The 7,254-nt window shown below is 49.2% G+C and overlaps 1 pseudogene; it reads left to right on the top strand.

The window, feature by feature from the left end:
* The first annotated feature begins 2,366 nt into the window (after window positions 1–2,366).
* LOC107742037 (uncharacterized) lies at window positions 2,367–5,440 on the top strand (annotated as a pseudogene).
* The last annotated feature ends 1,814 nt before the right edge of the window (window positions 5,441–7,254 follow it).

Here is a 7,254-nt window from a genome sequence, read left to right as displayed (position 1 = left end):
GTGTCTCGTTCCCTACTCAGGGAACCATGGTTACATACGTAACCTGAGACGTTAAGTGCATTCCAAATGCCTTTAACTGTCAGCGTAGATGATTGTTTACTTAGGACTTAAAAATTACAATAAATCATAACTACTATCTGCATTTCAGTACATCACTATTGTGGGAGGCACAGTCTGAAGAGGTTCCCTGTTTGATGCCGTCAACCACAGGCCACCCTTTATTAAGGGACAGAGCCAACTCTTCCACTGGGGTGAGGGGAGGTGGTGGTGGGCCCCCACCAGTTAAGCGGGCCTCTGCCTTCTTTCTATTAGCTAAACAGGACTGATAAATACTCTTAAAAAAAAAAGAAAGAAAGAAAAAAACAGAATACATAGCTCCTGTTATTACCTTTTTTACCTTTTGGAGAATATTTTTATGTTTCATTTTGACTTGCGACAGACTTCTTCTGGCTCTACACCTTATGCTGGAAAAGTAAATGCTTGTCTAGTTATACAACATATTAAAAAAGATCAATGTTCAATTTTGCATTATAATAAAAGGGGAGAGGGTAGCATATTTAGAAGAAAATGTAAAATATGTATTATATATTAAATATATAATATAAAGAAACTCACGCATTTACTCTGTCAGTTATTCTTTGCCAAGCCAATTCTCTTTCCTTCGACGCTGCAGCTGTGTTGCTTTTCTTTAATATAATGGGCTTGCACTCTTCGTAAGCTAACATCAAAACCTCTAATTCAGCCTCTGTGAAGTATGCTGCCCTCTTTTTTTCTCCTTGCGTTTCCATGGTGAATTACGAATTCGGCGATCCATTGAAAATGCATTTATATATTCGACGAGCGCGCGCATGCCCATTACCGGATCTCACCCACCTTTCATGTGTCCTTGCTGAAACCCTTCACTAATCCTCTTCTCCCTCCCTCCACAGAACCCGAGGTACCCCCCCCTCCGCCCGAGGTCGTCTCCAACGAGACAATCTACAGAGTCAAGGAGATCCTCGAATCCCGGTGGCGAGGCGGCCGGCTTCAATACCTCATAGACTGGGAGGGGTACGGTCCTGAGGAGAGGTCATGGGCAGACAGAGAGGACATACTGGACCCATCTCTCCTCAACGACTTCCACCAGGCTCATCCTGACCGTCCCGCTCCCAGGGGCCACGGTCGTCGTCGTCGGTCTCGGGCGTCGGGAGACACCCGGGGGGGTAATGTCACGGAAACACCTGCCTCACCAGCCGAATCAGCCTCCTACACCCGCTCACAATCACCTGATTACTGATCACGGACACCTGCACCCACTTACCACACCAGTCAAATACACACTCACCTCAGTCACTCGTCGGCTGGTCTCAAGGTTACAAGCTTCTATGCACGGGTTCCTTGCCTCCCTATCCGCCTGTCAAGCCTCGGATTCCTCAGTTCTCGGCTGAAGGACCAAAGTGCCGACCCCAGATAAGACTGTGTTCTCTGCTTCCATTAATTCCTAAGTTTGACTCTTTTATGTTGGAAGCTTCTCCTCAGTTCCTGTTAATAAACTCCCTGACTTACTTTAACCTGTCTGTTTGCCTCTTTGTCCCGGATGTGACAGAAGACCAGCCCCAAAAATTAAACGGATTACAACACGGACTCATGGATTCTCGGAGCACATCCTCACCGGAACCCTTACCCATCCGGACTGTCACCGCCTCCCCACCCGCCTGTCCCATGGCCCTGCCAGCAAGTTTTTCGGGTGAGGCAGCCTTCTGCAGCGGGTTTTTGTTGCAATGTTACCTCTACCTGGAGATGCAACCACATCTGTTTGTGACCGAGCGGGCCAAGGTGTCGTTCATTATCTCGTTGCTGTCTGGAAGAGCCTTGCAGTGGGCCGAAGCCTTGTGGAATTCACAGAGCCCTTGGATTCACTCGCTGGACGGCTTTGTGAAACACTTCCGGGAGGTATTCGGCCAATCGACCGCGGAGGTCACAGTGCATGAGGAGCTCTTTCAACTGCGGCAAGCCGAGTTATCCATCCATGGGTATGTGCTTCGCTTCCGCACTCTCGCCGCCAGCACCTGCTCTTGGCTTTCTGCCGAGGCCTCAACCCGGGCTTACGCCAACAGATGGCCATCTACGATGACACCGTGGGGCTCGACAGCTTCCTCCAAAAGGCGGTTCGCATCTCCCAGCACCTAACCGTGTGCCATAGAGAATCGATACCCGCTGCCGCTGCCTCACCCAGCCTCAGCCCACCATCGCCTGGAAGTCCGGAGAAATACTCAAGTGGAGTGTGGAATGCAAACAGGAATGTCTCCGGGATCTGCCTATCCCGATCTCCGTCGGGAACGACCTCCCTGTCTATTCCACCTCGGTGGAAAGCCCGGATTCATCGCATGTCGCTCGCCGGGTTCCAAATTCCCCGCTGCAAAAATGCCACGACCTACCAGATCACCACTGTCCAGGGAAAGCCGCTAGGCAAGGGGCTGGTGCGGCACCGCACGCCCGAGGTCGTTCTATGGATTGGATGTTTCCACACCGAATGGATCTCTCTACTGGTGCTGGAGGAGGCCGTCGTGGACATCGTCCTGGGACGCCCCTGGCTCGCCAAACATCAGCCCACCATCGCCTGGAAGTCCGGAGAAATACTCAAGTGGAGTCTGCCTGGGGCCCAATTACCCAAAGGACACGTCTATCCACTGTCGATCCCGGAGAGAGCCGCTATGGAGGAGTACGTTCAGGAAGCCTTGCAACAGGGGTTCATCCGTCCGTCCACCTCACCCGCAGCGTCGAGCTTCTTCTTCGTGGCCAAGAAAGATGGGGGTCTGAGACCTTGCATCGATTACCGGGCCCTCAATGACCAGACGGTGAAGTTTGCCTATCCGCTTCCTCTGGTCCCTGCCGCCTTGGAGGAGCTCCGCTGGGCCTGCGTCTTCAGCAAGCTGGATTTAAGGAGCGCCTATAACCTCATCCGCATTCGCAGGGGTGACGAATGGAAAACTGCATTTGTAACGCCCACCGGGCACTATGAGTACCGTGTCATGCCCTATGGGCTTTCCAACTCACCCTCCATATTCCAAAACTTCATGAATGAGATCTTCAGAGACATGCTCAACCGGTTCGTCCTCATCTACATAGACGACATACTCATTTACTCACCCACTCTCGAAGCACACCGTAACCATGTCACCCAGGTACTACAACGCCTCCGCCAACACCGCCTATATCTCAAGGCGGAGAAATGTGAGTTTCACCAATCCACCGTTCACTTCCTGGGCTACATCGTCACCCCTGCAGGGGTGCAAATGGACCAGAGGAAGGTGGATGCCGTTCGGAACTGGCCCCAACCGACTACCATCAAGGAGATGCAGAGATTCTTGGGGTTCTCAAATTTCTATCGCCGCTTTATCGCCCACTTCAGCCAGTTGGCGGCACCACTTACCTCTCTCCTCCGACGGAAGGCCAAACTCCTCACCTGGACCCCGGAGGCACACCAGGCCTTCAGTCAGCTCAAAGCCGCCTTCTGTACGGCCCCGGCCCTTTCACACCCGGACCCCAATCTCCGCTTCGTGGTCGAGGTGGACGCAGCGACCCTGGGAGTGGGCGCCGTCCTGTCTCAATGGCAAGGTGAACCCCCCGTGCTCCATCCATGTGCGTATTTCTCACGGAAATTATCCCCGGCGGAGCAGAACTACGACGTTGGAAATCGGGAGTTGCTGGCCATCAAGCTCGCAGTCAGCTCAAAGCCGCTTTCTGTATGGCCCCGGCCCTGTCACACCCAGACCCCAATCTCCGCTTCGTGGTCGAGGTGGACGCAGCGACCCTGGGAGTGGGCGCCGTGCTGTCACAATGGCGAGGTGAACCCCCCGTACTCCATCCATGTGCACATCGTCCTGGGACGCCCCTGGCTCGCCAAACATCAACCCACCATCGCCTGGAAGTCCGGAGACATACTCCAGTGGAGTGCGGAGTGCAAACAGGAGTGCCTCCGAGATCTGCCTATCCCGAGCTCCGTCGGGAACGACCTCCCTGTCTGTTCCACCTCGGTGGAAAGCCCGGATTCCTCGCCTGACACTCCTCCTCCTCCCGAATATCAGGCGTTCCAGGACGTGTTCAGCAAGGTCGCTGCCACCCACCTTCCACCTCACCGGCCATGGGACTGTGCCATTGACCTGCTGCCTGGGGCCCAATTACCCAAAGGACACGTCTATCCACTGTCGATCCCGGAGAGAGCCGCTATGGAGGAGTACGTTCAGGAAGCCTTGCAACAGGGGTTCATCCGCCCGTCCACCTCACCCGCAGCGTCGAGCTTCTTCTTCGTGGCCAAGAAAGATGGGGGTCTGAGACCTTGCATCGATTACCGGGCCCTCAATGACCAGACGGTGAAGTTCGCCTATCCCCTTCCTCTGGTCCCTGCGGCCTTGGAGGAGCTCCGGGGCCCGCATCTTCAGCAAGCTGGATCTAAGGAGCGCCTATAACCTCATCCGCATTCGCAGGGGTGACGAATGGAAAACCGCCTTTGTAACACCCACCGGGCACTATGAGTACCGGGTCATGCCGTATGGGCGTTATTCCAAAACTTCATGAATGAGATCTTCCGAGACATGCTCAACCGGTTCGTCCTCGTCTACATAGACGACATACTCATTTACTCACCCACTCTCGAAGCACACCGCCACCATGTCACCCAAGTACTCCAACGCCTCCGCCAACACCGCCTGTATCTCAAGGCCGAAAAGTGTGAGTTCCACCAATCCACCGTTCACTTCCTGGGCTACATCGTCACCCCTGCAGGGGTGCAAATGGACCAGAGGAAGGTGGATGCCGTTCGGAACTGGGCCCAACCGACTACCATCAAGGAGATGCAGAGATTCTTGGGGTTCTCAAATTTCTATCGCCGCTTTATCGCCCACTTCAGCCAGTTGGCGGCACCCCTTACCTCTCTCCTCCGACGGAAGGCCAAACTCCTCACCTGGACCCCGGAGGCGCACCAGGCCTTCAGTCAACTCAAATCCGCCTTCTGTACGGCTCCGGCCCTGTCACACCCAGACCCCAATCTCCGCTTCGTGGTCGAGGTGGACGCAGCGACCCTGGGAGTGGGCGCCGTGCTGTCACAATCCTATAACCTCATCCGCATTCGCAGGGGTGACGAATGGAAAACTGCATTTGTAACGCCCACCGGGCACTATGAGTACCGTGTCATGCCCTATGGGCTTTCCAACTCACCCTCCATATTCCAAAACTTCATGAATGAGATCTTCAGAGACATGCTCAACCGGTTCGTCCTCATCTACATAGACGACATACTCATTTACTCACCCACTCTCGAAGCACACCGTAACCATGTCACCTTTCCCCGTAGCAAGACCAATTACACCTGCATGCCCATTACCGGATCTCACCCACCTTTCATGTGTCCTTGCTTAAACCCTTCACTAATCCTCTTCTCCCTCCCTCCACAGAACTCGAGGTACCCCCCCCTCCGCCCAAGGTCGTCTCTGATGAGGCCATCTACAGAGTCATCCTCAGTTCCTGTTAATAAACTCCCTGACTTACTTTAACCTGTCTGTTTGCCTCTTTGTCCCGGATGTGACAGTTATCTATAGGAGGTTGATTGAACTAACTCTTCTCAGGTGTTTTGGAACCGACATGATCAGGGTAAGCAGGTTTTGGGTTAATCATCCGAAAGTTCGGGGTATGGCTGACGGTAAGTTAATCGTGCTTTCTGGAATACACCCCAGGAGTATCCGTCTGAAAACGAGCATGTACCAAAGAATCTTTAAAATTTTTGGAACGTTTACACACAATCAAAGGAGGATGCTGAAAAATGGTACCCAACTCCGGGTCAGAGGACAACAAATACCAATATTTCTTAAAAATCGATCTCATAAGATAAGACTTAGTTGAATGCGTTGTAATAAAAGATTTTTTAAAAACTTTTTTTGTTTTATTTTTTAACAACTCAGAACGTGTCTTTTGAAAAGCACTATTAAACGCTTCTTCAGTCCATTCAGAAGGGTAACCCCTATCCAAAAACTTATTTGTCATGATTAACGATTTATCAATAAAATCTTCGTCAGAATAACAAATCCTCCTCAATTTATAAAATTGGCTCTTAGGAAGTCCCTTTTTAAAAAAAGTTGGATGAAAGCTGGTTGCAAGTAACAAAGTATTACGATCTGTGTCCTTAGTGTACAAAGTCGTTATCAATTTATCATCATTTTTTTGGTCCCACATATCTAAGAAATGCACTCTCAATGAGTTAAACTCCAAGGTAAATTCCAAATCTTCCTCAAAGTTATTAAGAACCGACACAAACTCTTCAACTTCATTTTTATTTCCCAAAAAATACAAAATATATCATCAATATACCTATACTATTTGACAATACGTCAACAAAAAGGATTTTTTAAGCATCAAATACATAACAATGTTCGAAGTAACCCATAAACAAATTAGCATATTTTGGGGCAAAAATCGACCCCATAGCTGTACCGCTAATCTGAAGAAAAAAAATCTTTATCAAAATTGAAATAATTATACTTCAAGACATATGAAGCCATCTCGATTAGGAACTCCGAAGGTGGAATGGCATCACCACGTGACAAAAAATAATGTCTAAGGACACTGAGTCCTTTCTCATGTGAGATGTTAGTATAAAGGCATGTTATGTCCAAAGTTAGTAATAAAGAAGTTTCAGGTAAACCGTTTAGCTCAGAAATCTTATTAATAAAGTCAGACGAGTCCCTAATGCAAGATGGTAACAACTAAATGAAAAGTTTATTAAAGAAATCAACATATTGTGATAAGGGAGATAAAAGAGAATTAGTCTGTGCCACATTGGGACGTCCTGGAGGATCAATTAATCTTTTATGGATCTTAGGAAGAGTATAAAAAACAGGCTTAATCGGATGTTGGCAGTATAAAAAGTCAAATTCAGACTGTGATATCCAACCTTGTGTTTTAGCATTCTTTAAAAAAGATAATATCTCAGACTGATACATACTAGTAGGATCATTAGGTAGTTTCACATAAAATTTCGTATTTTGTAGTTGCGAGAGAATTTCATGTTGATAATTGGACTTATCTTGGACTACAATCGCTCCTCATTTGTCCGCAGGTTTTATGATAATATTCGGTTCATTAATCAATTCAGTCAAAACTTTTTTTCTAATTCAATGAAAGATTATGAGAGAATCGATTACTAGAAGCACACGTTTTCATCAGATCTTGTTCAACAAAACGACAAAAGGTGTGAATGGTATGATTAGAAACATTTGGACA

Source organism: Sinocyclocheilus rhinocerous, unplaced genomic scaffold (genome assembly GCF_001515625.1).
Source record: "Sinocyclocheilus rhinocerous isolate Xijiao unplaced genomic scaffold, SAMN03320098_v1.1 scaffold2090, whole genome shotgun sequence".
Classification (NCBI taxonomy): domain Eukaryota; kingdom Metazoa; phylum Chordata; class Actinopteri; order Cypriniformes; family Cyprinidae; genus Sinocyclocheilus; species Sinocyclocheilus rhinocerous.
This window is presented reverse-complemented; position numbering and strand designations above follow the sequence as displayed.